The 15,445-nt window shown below is 38.2% G+C and overlaps 1 protein-coding gene and 1 pseudogene across 8 annotated transcripts in view; both read left to right on the top strand.

Moving 5' to 3' along the window:
• LOC130455399 (40S ribosomal protein S15a-like) overlaps positions 1 to 13,251 on the top strand; it is a 38,706-nt pseudogene extending 25,455 nt beyond the window's left edge.
• The window catches only part of MAD1L1 (mitotic arrest deficient 1 like 1), a 999,035-nt gene that overhangs the window by 820,070 nt on the left and 163,520 nt on the right, over positions 1 to 15,445 (top strand). The window lies entirely within an intron of this gene.

A 15,445-nucleotide genomic window follows, 5' to 3' on the forward strand; every position in this document is an offset into this window, starting at 1 on the left:
TTTGCCTTTTTTGGGTCCCCTGAATTTCAGATGAAGGAGTTTTGAATATATGCTGACTTAAAAGACTCATTTTTTTCTGCAGAGGCAGATGGAGTTTCATAGACATTGAAATCTGAATGATTCACAATGTATACTCAAATTCTTTAAAGTATGCTACATCTCTTCCTCCATTACAGAGGTGGGGGGTTAAGAATGTGTGTTATTGCAAATACTGTAATAAGGTTGGTGTGTTTGTTGGCATTACCAGACTTGCTTTTTCGTCTTTATTTTTAAATCTGTTTAAAATTAATGGCTTCCATGGGCAGAAAGAGAGTTATATCTGGAAATGAATATGATATAAAAACAAATGACTTTAAAATTCCCCCAAATGAGGAAAATTTATATTTATAAATATATGTATATATATATATGTATCCTTTCTGCATCCTGAAAAATATTGATGTAAAGAGCAGCTGGGGAAATAGAAAAATTGGAGTTCAGCAATTAGAATTCCCTTAAATTCACAATATGAATTAAAGCAGGCATAGCTAGATTAATAATACTTTATTTGATAAAAGATATTGGCGTTTTTGTGGACTGAAGACTCAATAAAAGTGAGCAGTGTGATATATGGCATATCTTGGCCAAGCCCTGCTCAAACCTGAACAGTGCTTCCCACAGATGGCCTGGACTGGCCTGAAAGAACACTAGAGCCAGGCCCTTCCATGTCTAGCAAGCCATGTAGAGACAAACTGTTTCCTGGTATAATGGGTCTTACTACATTTCCAGAACTTCTTTAAGCCATGGGTGTTCAGGAGGATTCAAGAAAAACCATTTCTTACTGCCAGTTATAGCCGTTTCACAGCTAGATTTAAATCATTCCTGGGGCACTCCTAGACTTAATTCAACTTGTACCTGGATACAAGAGCCTCCTATCCAAAAACAAACCAACTCTCTCATGCCTGGCAAATAGAATTTCAGATGCCTTGTAGGTTATAGTAATATGGCAGGTTAGGCATTTGAGGACTGGACCAGCATCATGAAGCTCAAATTCTTCCCAGAAGTTTCTGAAACAGAAAACTAACATCCATTCACTCCCTCATCCCTAAAGTAAGTGGGCAAGAGGCTATTTACCAGGCTATTAGCGAGCTATTTCCATATTGACCATGTGGTACTCCCTAAGCCATATGCTACAGATAAGGTGTTCTTTCCCTGAACTCATTCCACAAATAGGTAATAACTAAATGTTGACTAAAAACCAATTCAGTTCTCAAAGAAAATGAGCTGATTTCTTCCTTAGATTTAACAGTTTTGTGACCATGAGTTTATATTTACCTAGTCTGTCCATTGATGATTTAAAGCACATCAGTGGTGATGCCCATTCACACATAGCTCTTATTTTCTAGCCCATAAATTCACAGCCATCTAGTCTACTCTGTTTATGAAAGAAATTGGCTCATATAGCCTTTGGTTGAAGACATCCCTGGAGAAAGAAATCCATCATTTCTCTAAACACCTCATCCTATTTTTGGACATATTTAATTCTCAAGAAATTTTTTCTGACCTAAAGCCTAAATTGATTTCTTTGCTCCTGGTTATGCCCAATGGGACCAAATAGAACATGTCTTATCTCTCCTACACATGTCATCCCTTCAGATATCTGAAGATAATTAGCAGTTGCCTCCAAGTTTTCTCTTCTCCATGTCAAATGTTCCCAGTTCCTTCATCTTCCAGAGAAGAGAAGAGAGTGCAGGAGCGATATCACCTCCCTATACTAGGACTCTGCCTCTCTTTACTTATTGCATTATCTTTTTAAGCTTCCACCTCACACTAATAGCTCATATCAAGCCTACAATCCACCAAAACCCACCCCCCAGATCTTTTTTCTTCTTTACTCTAAATTATTGCTTATTTTAGCGTTCTTTTATTTTTAAATTTCAAGGTCCAGATTCTCTCCCTCCTTCCTAACACTCCCTTACCCACTGAGAAGGCAAATAATATGATATCAGTTATGCATGTGAAATAATGCAAAGCACATTTCTATATTTGACATATCACAAAAAAATAAGGAAGCACAAAAATTTACACTTCAATTTGTATTCAGAGTTCATCAGTTCTTTCTCTGAAGCTGGATAGTGTTTTTTCATTATGTGTCCTTTGGAATCATCTTAAATCATTGTATTGATCAGAGAATCCAAGTCTTTCACAGTTGATCATTACAGCATTGCTATTACATTATGCACAATCAATTGTCTCCCAGTTCTTCTCACTTCACTTTGCATAAGTCCGTATAGGTCTTGCTGTGTTTTTCTGAAGATACCCTCGTTAGCATTTCTTATAGCCAGTGGTAAGTACTACATCCCAAGCATGTGCCACAGATTGTTTGGCTATTTCCTAATTGATGGATATCCTCTCAATTTCTATATATATATTTTTTATACAAATAGGTTCTTTTCTCTTGATTTCTTTGGGATACATACCTAGCAGTGATATTAATGGATCAAAGAGTATGGACAGTTTTAAAGGCCTTTGGGCATAGTTCCAAATTGTTCTCCAGGATAGTTGAAACAATTCACTCCTCTAACTACAGTTCATCAGTGTAACTATTTTTCCCTCATCTCCTCTAGCATTTGTCATTTCTGATCGGTGTGAGGTATCATCTCAGAGTTGTTCTGATTTGCTTTTTTCTAATTTATAGTGATTTATGGCATTTTTTCATATAACTAGAGATAGCTTTGATTTCTTCTTCTAAAAGCTGCCTTTTCATATCATCTGACCATTTATCAATTTGGAAATGACTCTTATTTTTATAAATTTTACTCAGTTCCCTATATTTGAGAAATGTGACCTTTATCTGAGAAATTTGCCATAAAAATTTTAATGTTACTTCATTACCTATATGGTACCTTTTAGCAAAATGTAGTTTCCCCAATTACCTCTTTTAATTGGGTACATTTTTGTTTTTGCATTGTCTGAAATCATGATTACTATCTTTGCCTTTTTTTTTTGCTTCTGTTACATAACGCATTTTTTTCTAGCCCTTTCTTTTAGTTCCATGTGTGTCTCTCTATTTCAAGTGCATCTCTTGTATACAACTTATTTTTGGATTCTAGTTTCTAATCCATTCTGCTTCCATTTTATTAGTTAATTCATCTAATTCACATTCAGTTACAATTACTGCATATTTCCCTCTATCATATTTTATTTTGTTTATCCGTCTCTCTAGCTTTTTATCCCTCCCCCACAAAAGTCTGTTTTGCTTTTGACCACTCCTCTCCTACCTTCTCTTTTATCATCTCTCCCTCCCAACTCCTATTCCCTAAATCTTTCTCCTTCTATTTCCATATTGGGTAAGATAGATTCCTATACCCGATTGAATGTATATACATATTCATCTCTCTTTGAACCAATTGCAATGAGAGTGCCATTCAAGCATTGCCCACCACTACCTCCATTTTCCCTTCCATTGAAAACTCTTCCTTGTATCCTTCTTTCATGTGAGAAATTTTTCCCCATTCTACTTCTCCCTTCCCCTTTCTCTTAGTAGATCTCTCTTTCTTACCACTATCTTTTGTTTTGGGTGGGGGAAAGTTTGAAGATCATCCCAACATAATCTACTCACATCCCTACCTGCTGTCTATGTAGACTCCTTCAACTACCCAATAATCATAAAGTTCTTATGAGTTACCTATCATTTCATGTAAAAATGAATAATTTTACTTTATTGAGTCTCTTACAATTACTCTTTCATGTTTGCCTTTTCATGCTTCTCTTGAGTCTTCTGTTTGAAGGTCAGATTTTCTATTCAGCTGTGTTCTTTTCATTAGGGATCCTAGGAAGTCTTCCATTTCATTAAATATTCATTTTCTCCTGATTTTTTTCATGTAATTCTTGTGGAATTATGCTCAGTTTTTCTGAGTAGGTTATTCTTGGTTGTAATCCCAGCTCCTTTGTCTTTGGGAACACCACATTCCAAGTTCTCTGCTCCTTCAACATGGAAGTAGCTAATTTTTTTGTGATCCTAGCTGTGATTTCATGATATTTGAATTATTTCTTTTTGACTGCTTGGAATACTTTCTTGATCTGGGAGCCCTGGAATTTGTCTATAATATTCCTAGGAATTTTCATTTTGGGATCTTCTAAAATTGGTGTATTCTTCCTATTTCTTTTTATCAGAGAGTAACTCTGGATCTAAGATATAAGGGCAATTTTCCTTGATAATTTCTCAAAATATGATGTCAGCTTCTTTTTTTGATCATGACATTCTGGTAGTCTAAAATTCTTAAATGAGCTCTCTTGAATCTATTTTCCAGGTCAGTTGTTTTTCCTATGAGATATTTCACATTATCTTTTTTTTCCTCACTCTTTTGACTTTCTTTTCTTGTTTCTTGATTTCTCATGGAGTAATTAGCTTCCACTTGCCCAATTCTATTTTTAAGTTCTTTTCTTCAGTGAATTTTTGTACCTCTTTGATCATTAGAGCAATTTTGTTTTTTAAGGTGTTATTTTCTTCAGCATTTTTGTACCTCTTTTGATAATTTGTTAATGCTCTTTTCATTGATTTATTGTATAGCTCTCTTTTCTCAATTTTTCTTCTACTCCTATTACCTCTTTCTTTTAACTCTTCTAGAGATTCTTGCTGGTATTGAGTTCAATTAGCATTTTTCTTGAGACTTTACTTATGACTGTTTTCATATTGTTGTTATCTTTTAAATTTATGTCTTGTTCTTCCCTGCTACTGTAATAGAGTTTTATGGTCAAGTTGTTTGTCCATTTTTGCAGCCTCTTTCTTGACTTTGAATTTTATGTTAAAGTTGCCCTTTGCTCACCTAAAGGTGGTGAGGCACTATGGCAATTTATAGGCTTTTTCATGCTGCTGTTTTCAAAGTTAGCTTTGGGGGTCTGAAAGTTTTGGATGCTAAAGTGGTGTTATCTTGGGAGAAGTGTGATCACTGTTTTCCTGGCCTATCCTCTGGTCTTAATCCAGGAATGGCTCCTGCTTCCCAGTAGCCACAAGAAATAGTGATCCTCTTGTGCCTAGTAAGTTAGGAGGAGAGATAGTCCACTTTGAACAGAGAACAGTCTCTGACAGAGACTGGCTGAAGAGAGTGGGGGAGGAGCAAGAAGAAAAAACTGAAAATTTCAGGAAAGAATCAGAAGCTGGGAGGTCCAACTGGCCACTCACTTTCAGCTGGGAGCCTGAGGAAAGAAGTAGACCTCCTAGGCTGGGAAGAAGTCTGTCTCTCTGGAGATCAACTGTCCCTTCTTGAACCCCTGGATACCTCTCACTCAACTCTCAATAACAGCAATCTAAAATCATCAGTGGATTTTGTGGACTGGGACTTTGAAGAAATCCTTCCACAAATCCCTTTTAAGGATCTCCCTCTCTATCTCTCTCTCCCTTACCTGTCCCTGGACTCCTCTATTCAAAGTTTTAGTCAACTTAGGAGTAGGGACCAAAGGCAGCTGGCAAGAAGATCGATCAAGGCTGAAAAGCCTTGAACCCCTAGCCTTTGGAGAACCATTTTGCCAGAGGGGGTAACTGTAGGGCTTCCCTAATTACCCACTTTCCTATTTGACACCTATGATACCTCTTCCCTGCTTGAACCCCAATAAACCACCTCTTGTTCAAGATTTAGATCTGGGCCTGTCACTAGTAAACATTATTGAGGGGACTGAAGATTTGGGGAGGGTCACACCTCTCCCCAAAAAGGGGCATTGACCTCTAAATCTTAGGTATTCAGATTTCCTGACCCAAGGAACTAACATCTCCTTTTGACAGTTGGGTAGCTCTAAGAACCTGAAAGGGATAGTTGATGTCCCTGGGGAAAGCAGAGGCATAAGAATTCATCTTGCCTCTCAAGGCTCCTCAGAGAGGGGGCCTTCTTATCATCTCACTAAGACTTCTCTCTCTGGTCTCCTGTTCTCCATCCCCCAGGAAGCATTCTCTGAGGAGACATACTTCCCTCTCAAGGAGACAGAATTTGGCTATCTCCCCTCAGAAAGGAAGGGAGGTGAAGAAGAATTCTTTACTCTTTCACAACCCTACTCCCTCTTTCTCCATCATCCTTATTTCCCTCCAATCCCTATATTACAGTTTAGAACTATGACTAGGTTCCCTGAGCTCTTGTAACCCCTGGTACTATTTCTCTTCTTGGCCCTAGAATTGTAACCAGGATCCCTGCTCCCCTGTGATCAATCACAAGCACTCTTCTCCACCCTTGATCTATAACCCAGAACTGCTTGTGGGAAATTGTTGTCAATTAGCACCAGGTGCACTCAGTGCCAACAAAAGATCCCCTGTCTTTCTCTCAGGCTGGAAAAATATCTCCCTCCTACCTTTTTTTGGCTTTGCTGCTCCAAAATTTGATTTGAGGTATTATTTTAGAATTTTTTGGAGAGGAATGTTGAAAGAGTTCCCCCTCTACTCCATTATCTTTCCTATGCCTCCTCCAGATCTTTTTCTAACCAATTCTAATCATGAATTCCCTTCAGGATGGTTAATGTGTGAAATGGAGTCCAAGGAAGAGAAGATTTGATCATTTTGCTAGCTAAGAGCCAAGTTTTCCAATTCTTCATATCTGACCAAGACATTAGAGGTTTGGAAATAGTACAAAAGATTTGATATGAGGATAATATCAAATGACTAATCATTTAAGTCTGAATAATCAGGCAGTGACTGAAAATTCCAGCAAGGCTGAATGGTGTTTATTCCAAACAAAAAAAGCAGGGGACTTATTGACTTAGGTGACATTCCTTGGAATATTGTCCTATTAAGTGTTCTAAATCATCTACCTTTGTTCCGTTAGCCACATTGAACTTATTTTGTATTTATTTTAATTTTTGAAATCTGTGTATAGGTGTGAGAGGAGTAAGTAGAATCAACCTCTTCCACTCTATTAGTAAACACAGGTCCCTGCAGCTTCATTGCTCAGTGCAAAGCCAAATGAATACAGTACTCCTGGTGTGATTATGTATTGCATTATCTTTTCAAAGCTATTAGGACAACATCCTGATCATCTTTCATGAGAGGGCTTGGGATGATACTGATGAGAAATGACAAAGTAAACAGTGTTATTGCTGAATCTTGTTGTTTCTATATCTTACATCTTTGATTTCAATTACATAACTTAAAAATGGAAAGAAATGCCATACAATAGCTTAATTCCACCATGTTTTCTTTCTATTTTAAGCCTCCTAATTAAAAGAGAGTCAGATGGAGTACATTTAAGAAATTGCATAGTGTTTTTAGTGATCCAAGACTTCTACATGGCACAAAGATTCTGCTTTTCATTGAACACACTCTTTAGGGGATGCAATAGAATTGCAATTCTCAAAATGTCACAGTTTGCAAGAAGTTAAAGTTTTCTGTGATCTAAAAGTCAATGGACAGATAGCTAGTACAACAAATTACTAATGATGAGTTGTGTAGAAGAAGTAGTAGAATCTAGGAGTTGATGAAAAAATAAGGTAGTCTTGTCGTGTGGCAAGAATGGGAAATTAAAAGAACAACCCCAAACTGCAGTGGTACATGTATTACACAGACTTAGAAGAAAGCCTCCAAAATATTAATGGATACTCTGAAAGATTTTAGTGAAGACCTGGGCAGCAATTGCAGAGGATGAGAAGGCACTGATAAATTGTCATCACTATTGGAAGAGATGTTCTCATCAGTGAGATCACTATGCATCTATTGAAGTAGTAAATGTACCATTTAGAAATCTAAACTCTAAATCTTGTGTAAAAGCCAGCTTAAATACACATTTTGAAAAAAGGGAACAAATAAACAAGAGACATCATTGGTAATAAATAAGATTAATGCTGGAAACTAATTTTAGCACAGAATTTAGATAATCAGGGTGAGAGTTCACTCAACATTAAGCAAAAAAAGCCTTCCGGCTTTCCCTTAGCTCCAAACTTCTCTTGAAGCAATGGTAACTGATGAAATATTATAGCCGCTCCATAATATCCCTAAAATATGAAGAGATAGCCAATTGTCTCGAGCAGAATGACTTCTCCTTTTGGACAACTGTAAAGGTTCCTTCACACCCAGTCCCTTAGATACTCCTTGGGCAGAGATTTTTGTCTGGCACCCTCCTTCATACTAGTTCCTGATTATCAAGAATTATCTGGGTACTATTCATTGTCTTTGGGCTTCACATTCCACTTTTTTCTCTTGGTACATGGATTTGGCAACAGAGGAGGGAGAGGAAAATGAGGTCAGTAGTTACTCTTTTTTTTCTCCTTGTGCTGATGACTTGATGAGACCATTGATAGTTCCAAGAGCAGAGAATAAGAGGTTTGGTTCACATGGAGATGGAACATAATTACAATAGATGAAGAGCTCTCTCCACAATTCTCCAAGATCTTTGAGATTAGATTGTAATCATTGTTTGTAAGCAGATGGGAATGAAGGGTAATCAGCCAGGCAGCTTTTTTATATTATTACTCTAGGAATTAATATCATGTTACAAAAGGAGCTCAGCAACTTGGGCTTCATGCTCCTCAAGTCTCTTAGAACCTTGTCTTCCTGAAAATGAGACTGCCATAAGAATTGATGATTAAATAAATCCACTTCAATTTAATAGGTATTTATTAAACACCTATTGTGTCCTAAGCACCACACTCGGTACTTGGTAAACAAAAATGAAAAATAACCAATACTTGCCTTCAAGGATCCTAAAGCCTGATTAAGAATAGGCAGCAAAGGAGAAGCCCAAACAAATTCTAGGAGGAATTTAAAGACAGAGAAGTGAAATAGGGCTTGACCTGCTCCAGGCTTGGATTTTGTAGGTGAATGTTACTCCATAAAGAATGTTAGAATCCTAATGGCTAAGAATTTTGCTAGAAAGAATCTAGGAAGTCTAGAGGTAGAGTTTGGAAAACTGATCAGACTTCTCTTATCTTCAGTTCAGTTCAACAAAACAAGTGTTTATTAAATGCCTATGGTGTTCAAAACATTATTATGCTAGGTTCGTGGTCAGCTAAGTGGATAGAGTGCTAGAGTCAGGAAGACATCTCCCTGAGTTCAGATCTGTCCTCAAGACACTTAGTAGCTATATGATTCTGGGTAAGTCATTTAACCATGTTTGCCTCCGTTTCTTCATCTATAAAATGAGCTGGAAAAAGAAATGGCAAACCACTTCAGCATCTCTGCCAAGAAAATCCCAAATGAGATCATAGTCGGAAATGACTGAACAAAGGTGCTGGGGATACAAACAAAAATTAAACAGTCCCTGCCCTCAAAGGGTTATTCTAGAAGAAAAAAGCATGTATATGTGTAAATGGGTAAGTAAATTCAAAGTAAATAAAGCCATTTAGGGGAAGAAGAATATTACAGACTGGACAGACCAAGAAGGACTACTTTATGGAAGCTACAGTAAGCTTGATTGTTCTCTACCATGAAGCAATAATAGAGGAATTCTCATTCTGGACACCTAACCCCTGTGGTCATCCCAGTTTATTCATTTAATAAGTTATGAATTTCTTCTACATACAGACCATTGTGCTAAGTTTTGTGGGGGATATAAGACAAGTTGCCTAACCTCAAGGAGCTAACAGTCTCTTAGTGGGTCAATAGATAGCTATAGTAGAAGTTTTTGCATGCTATATTCCAAATGGAGTGTATAAACACTTAAATACTGGTTGTAAGTAAAATAAATCTTGGAGATATATTAAATTATAACTATTTATTAGTAAAAGAGAAAAAGAAAAAAAGATCCTCAAGGCATCCTTAGCTACCATGGTCTCCCAGACTCACTGCTCTTCTTCAAACCCCAGATTCAGCACATTGATAAATGGTTACAAAAGTAAAGATAAGATCAGAGACTGCAAAGCAGTCCTCCCTCCGGAAGATGCCCACGCTAAGAAAGAGACCCATTACTACTTTGCCCCATCTTTTATAGGGTGAAAGATGTTACTCCTACCCGGCTCTCTGACCTCCAGGCTTGTAACCAGGCACAACACCTACCACTCTGGGGCTTCCACCAGCCCATTCAGGGATTTGGTGTTCTTTCTTCATGTGTGTGGGAGGGAGAGACGTTTTGGCCTAGGTGCATCAGGGAAAGCTTTATAGAATAACTAGAGAGAGGGAAGGAGATGATTCTGGGCCAGTGGTTCAAAAGAAGGAAGCACAAGATTTTCTGTTGTAATAGTAAGTTCGTGTAAATGGGCTATAAGTTTAGAAACATGGGTTGTGAGGCAATCAGAGAGAGCTGAGAATGCCAGGAGGTGTTCTTTGTCCTTTCTCAGTGTGGAGCTGCTAAAAGGTCTTAAACAGCGAAATGACACAACTCAATGACTGAGCTTCTAGAAAAGGGAGATGAGATTTTGTATCATTCAAATTTTTCCAATAGGGGTACAAGCTTCAGGAAGTCAAACTATTCTTTGCTTCTCTGTAGTTCTTTCCACACAAAAAATCTTTTCAAGAAGCTTCATCTTTTTTTTTACCTTCTGAGACCACAACAGTGACATGTCCAAGCAAGAAAAAATGAGACCCATAATTCAGACCTAGGGACATCTCCAGTTTGGTTTATAACAGTATTTTCCCCATGATCTGGGTCCTGCTTGAAATTCTGCTCCTAATTATAAACTCAGTTGGTATCTATGAGCACAGCAAGAACATTCAGTACAGACACAAAGCTAGCACCAGGCAGCAAGCGCCTTGATGTTTCTCTGATGTGAAATGAGAAGAGGAAGGAATGAAAGATCCATGAAACCAGTTTGGCCATCTTCAGGAGAATGAAAGGAGGGGCTTCTCTCAAGCAAGGCACTGAGGAAGAAAAAACAGATAGGAAATATGACTGCTGAGATAAGAGAATGAAATGCCATCCAGGCTAGTGGAGAAGAAGCCTTGGATCATTCTATGGTTCAGAAATGTAGGCTAAGCCACTTTGCCAAGGCCCTAAAAGGTGGCAACACTACAATATTGAACACCTTAAAAAAAAATCTTTGATTGTCTCCATTTTAAATCTAGGATTTACCTGAAGAGGGTACTTGGCAGTATTCTCTTTTTGAAAGCCTATAGCCTGTGTCACATATAGGAAAGGTAGCTTGGGTTTTGACCCAAAGACTTTGGAAATTCTCTGTGGCAAGGTCAGATTTCTAATGTACAGTGCTTAAGATCAAGTAGCATATAGAATCTTGTGTTATTGCCGAGTACCAGATTTTCAGAGAGATAATGACCAACAGGAGTAACTCAAGAGGTGGATGACTTGGACAATGAGGAGGTTTAGGGTTTATCCAAGAAAAGAGAAGACTTATGGTTGATACAATTGCTTCTTTCAAATATTTGATCATCTCTCCTATAGAAGAGATATTCAGACACATCCTCTAACTAGAAGTTGCAAGGGAAGAACATTTCAGCTTTATATCAAACAGAATTTTATAATGATAATGCTTTAAAAATAAAGGAATGAGTTTCCTTTTGGGATCATACTCACTTATTTATGCTTTGCTTTTTCCAAAGTCCTTTCTCTACAACTACTCAGTGAGGCAAGTAATGTAAATACAAATGTCATTCCCATTTTACAGATAAAGAAAGAGAAATAGCCCAAAGAGATTAAGTCACTACTTCTTGGGTAGTATTGGAAAGAGTTTTAGAATCAGAAGATCCCAGTTTTGCACTTATTACCTATGTGACCTTGGAAAAATCAGTTAATCTCTCTGACCTATTTCCTCATTAAAAAAAAAATAAAGTATCAGTGAGGTCCCTTCTAACTCCCAAATCCCAGATTACCCAGTATCCCTTGCTGCTTTTTCCAGGGAGCCTCCAGTCTCTGGAAGTTTTTAAACAGGAACTTGCTAGCTACTGCCAGGAATTCAGTGTAGTGTATGAATGCCTTCATTGAACTTATTGACTTGTAGAAGGATAAAAAGTAAATTCCTGTAAGGAGAGATTGTCTAAAGAAATGGATGCAAATTAACTTAAGATCCTATAGTGAAAGCAGTGAGGTAGCAGGAGAGCCAGGCCTGGAGATAGGAGGTCCTGGGTTCAAATGTGGCGTTAGACACTTCTTAGCTATGTTATCCTGGGCAAGTCCCCAAGCACCCCCAAATGCCTTACTGTTACCTCTTACTTTTCTGCTTTGGAAGCGATACTTGATATCAATTCTAAGACAGAATGTAAGGGTTAAAAAAAAAATCCTACAGGACACATGGGCCCTGAGGGAGATACAAAGTTTAGAGACATAGCTTCTGCTTTCATAGAACTTACTGCCTTGTAGATGGATAAAAATTAGGTTCCAGTAAGGAGAGGTTGTCTAAAGAAATTGATGTGAATGCCTAAGGAACTCGCCAACCAATTTGGATTACTAAAAAATATCAGTGTAACACAGTCTTGTAAGAGTATCAAGAGTGCCAAACCACATTAGACTAAACGAGAGAAGCAAAGGACAACAAAAAAGATTTTAAAGCTATATTGGGCAAAAAGCGAAAGTCAAATAAGAGATAGGATCACTGGTAACCATATTGGGCAATGACAGCTGACAAGAGAAGGCAAAGTTCAATTCTTATTCAAAAAGAAGGAGCTTTAGACTCCTTAGGGAAAAGTAGATCTGTGCCTCTCCCCCATTCCCCAAAAGTCTAAGAAAGAGTTGAGTCTATCCCCAAAATAAAGTAAGAGGGGGCAGCTGAGTGGCTCAGTGGATTGAGAGTCAGGCCTAGAGATGGGAGGTCCTAGGTTCAAATCTCGCCTCAGACACTTCCCAGCTGTGTGACCCTGGGCAAGTCACTTGACCCCCATTGCCTAGCCCTTACCACTCTTCTGCCTTGGAGCCAATACACAGTATTGATTCTAAGATGGAAGGTAAGGGTTTAAAAAATAAATAAAGTAAGAAAGCATCTAGCTACTCTGCATGAATTCAGGTTACCTGGCTCATATGAATTCCATCCTTGGTAACTCAAATGTGATTGCTGAGCCACTCAGTAAAATCTGAAAGACTGAGAAGGATGAAGGAAGTAAAGTGTCACAGAACTGATAAAGGGCAAATGTTCCAACTTTCAAAAAAGAAAAGAGGATAGAGTCAGTACTCTGTAGCCAGTGGGCTTAACTTGGATTCTTGACAAAGTTTTAGAACAGATTATTATGATTATGGCTAGTAAATATCTAGGAAAGGATCACAGAAAGTCAGCAAGACTTCAACAAGAATAATTCATGCCAGTCCTTCCTTCCTTCCTTCCTTCCTTCCTTCCTTCCTTCCTTCCTTCCTTCCTTCCTTCCTTCCTTCCTTCCTTCCTTCCTTCCTTCCTTCCTTCCTTCCTTCCTTCCTTCCTTCCTTCCTTCCTTCCTTCCTTCCTTCCTTCCTTCCTTCCTTCCTTCCTTCTTTCCTTCCTTCCTTCCTTCCTTCCTTCCTTCCTTCCTTCCTTCCTTCCTTCCTTCCTTCCTTCCTTCCTCCCTCCCTCCCTCCCTTCCTTCCTTCCTTCCTTCCTTCCTCCTTCCTTCCTCCTTCCTTCCTTCCTTCCTTCCTTCCTTCCTTCCTTCCTTCCTTCCTTCCTTCCTTCCTTCCTTCCTTCCTTCCTTCCTTCCTTCCTTCCTTCCTTCCTTCCTTCCTTCCTTCCTTCCTTCCTTCCTTCCTTCCTTCCTTCCTTCCTTTCTTTTCTTTCTTTCTCTTTCTTTTCTCCCTTCTTTCTTTGTTATTAAACTGAGGCAGCTAGATGGCTCAGTAGAAGAGTGTCAAGCCTGAAGTCAGAAAGATTCATGTTCCTGAGTACAAATTTGGCCTCAGACATTTACTAGCTTTATGACCTTGGGCAAGCCACTTAATCTTGTTAGTCTTAGTTCCTTCATCTATATAATGAGATGGAGAAGGAAATGGCAAACCAGGCCAGTATCTTTATCAAGAAAACCCTAAATGGGGTCATGAAGAGTTGGAAACAGCTGAACAACAAATAAATGTTTATGTCCTGCCTCCTCTACTGGACTGTAAGATGCTTAAGGTCAAGAATCCATTCTTATATTTGTTTGTGGTCCTCATATGATATCAAGAAGAGTCAGATACAATTGAAAAACAACTGAACTGGCAGATAAGGGGAAAGTGATAGCTACAGTTTACCTAGATTTTAGCCAAGTATTTAACAATGTATCTCAAAGTTTTTATAAAAAGGCTGTAGCATTTGACAATAGTAAAAATGTTGCTGTATACATTGGCTGTATGTATATACATATGCTGTATGATTGGCTGGCGAGAATTGAAAAGAAATCATTAATTATTCAGTATTAACTTGGAAAGTGGTCTCCATGGGCGGGCTTCAGGGATCTGTGTTTATTCCGGTGTTGTTCAATGTTTTTATCAGTGACTTGAGTAAAGGCTGACAGAGCATGCTAATGAAAATTGCCTGGACTTCAAAGTTGGGAGGAATAGCTCACTCACTGGATAACAAAGTTAGGATTCAGAAAAGATCTTGATGGGCTAGAAGATTGAGCCAAATTGAATAAGATGAAATTTAATAAGGGCAGATGTAAAATTTTGTAGCTGGGTTAAAAAATAAACTTCTTCAATACAACTCTACATACCATAGCTCCTAGTCTTGGCTCTTGCTGCTCAGTTGGCTGGGTAACCCCCACCCCATCCCCACCCCCTGCCCCCCAGCCTCATTTTCCTTATCTATAAAATTGGGTGGTTGGACTAGATGATTGCAAACACCCCTTTGAGTACCAATATTTTAGGAGCCTATATTCCTAATTTCCTCAGCATTGTACAAAATAAAGTTCTGTGTGAGATCCAAAGAAGTGAAGGTTGTCACTGATATTCTAGAAATGCCTTCAGGGAGGAAATGGCTTTTGATGGGTTTTTTAATTGTGAACAGTGATTCAGTAGATCTGAAGAAGGTGGTATTGACATTTCAGGCATAAGGAACCAGGTGAGAAAAGATAGAACAATTCATTGCTTCTACAGGGAATTCTGAATATCGATAAGGTCATGAAGGGCCCTCAGAAGCTATCTACTGGAGGCCCATTTTACTGATGTGGAAACAAAGGCTTGTCACACAAGTAGACAGAGGTAGTATTTGTACCTCAGGCTTCTCACTTCAAAGCCTGGGTTATTTCTACTTTACCATACTATTGTTCCAATTTGGCTTAGGGAAAAGCATGAAAGAGAAGATTAGGAAACTGTGGTGGATCCAAATTATGGAGGCCCTTGAATATGAAACAAAAGAATTTGAACTTTACCATAAAGCATATGAAGCTTCTAAAGATTTTTGATCAAATGAGTGAAATGACCAGATCTGAGACTAGTCTAATAGTGGTGTCAAACTCAAATACAAAGGACCCCCTGTAGGTCTCATATTGACTGAGAAAACCATAAATTAACATTGTCTGTGTTGCATCATATTTTTGTTTCTTTTATTAAATATGTTCTAATAATATTTTTTTTAACTCTTACCCTCTTTGAATCAATTATAAGTATCTTTTCCAAGGCAGAAGAGTGGTAAAGGCTAAGCAATGGTGGTTAAGAGACTTATCTAT

Source organism: Monodelphis domestica, chromosome 7 (assembly GCF_027887165.1).
Source record: "Monodelphis domestica isolate mMonDom1 chromosome 7, mMonDom1.pri, whole genome shotgun sequence".
Taxonomy (NCBI): domain Eukaryota; kingdom Metazoa; phylum Chordata; class Mammalia; order Didelphimorphia; family Didelphidae; genus Monodelphis; species Monodelphis domestica.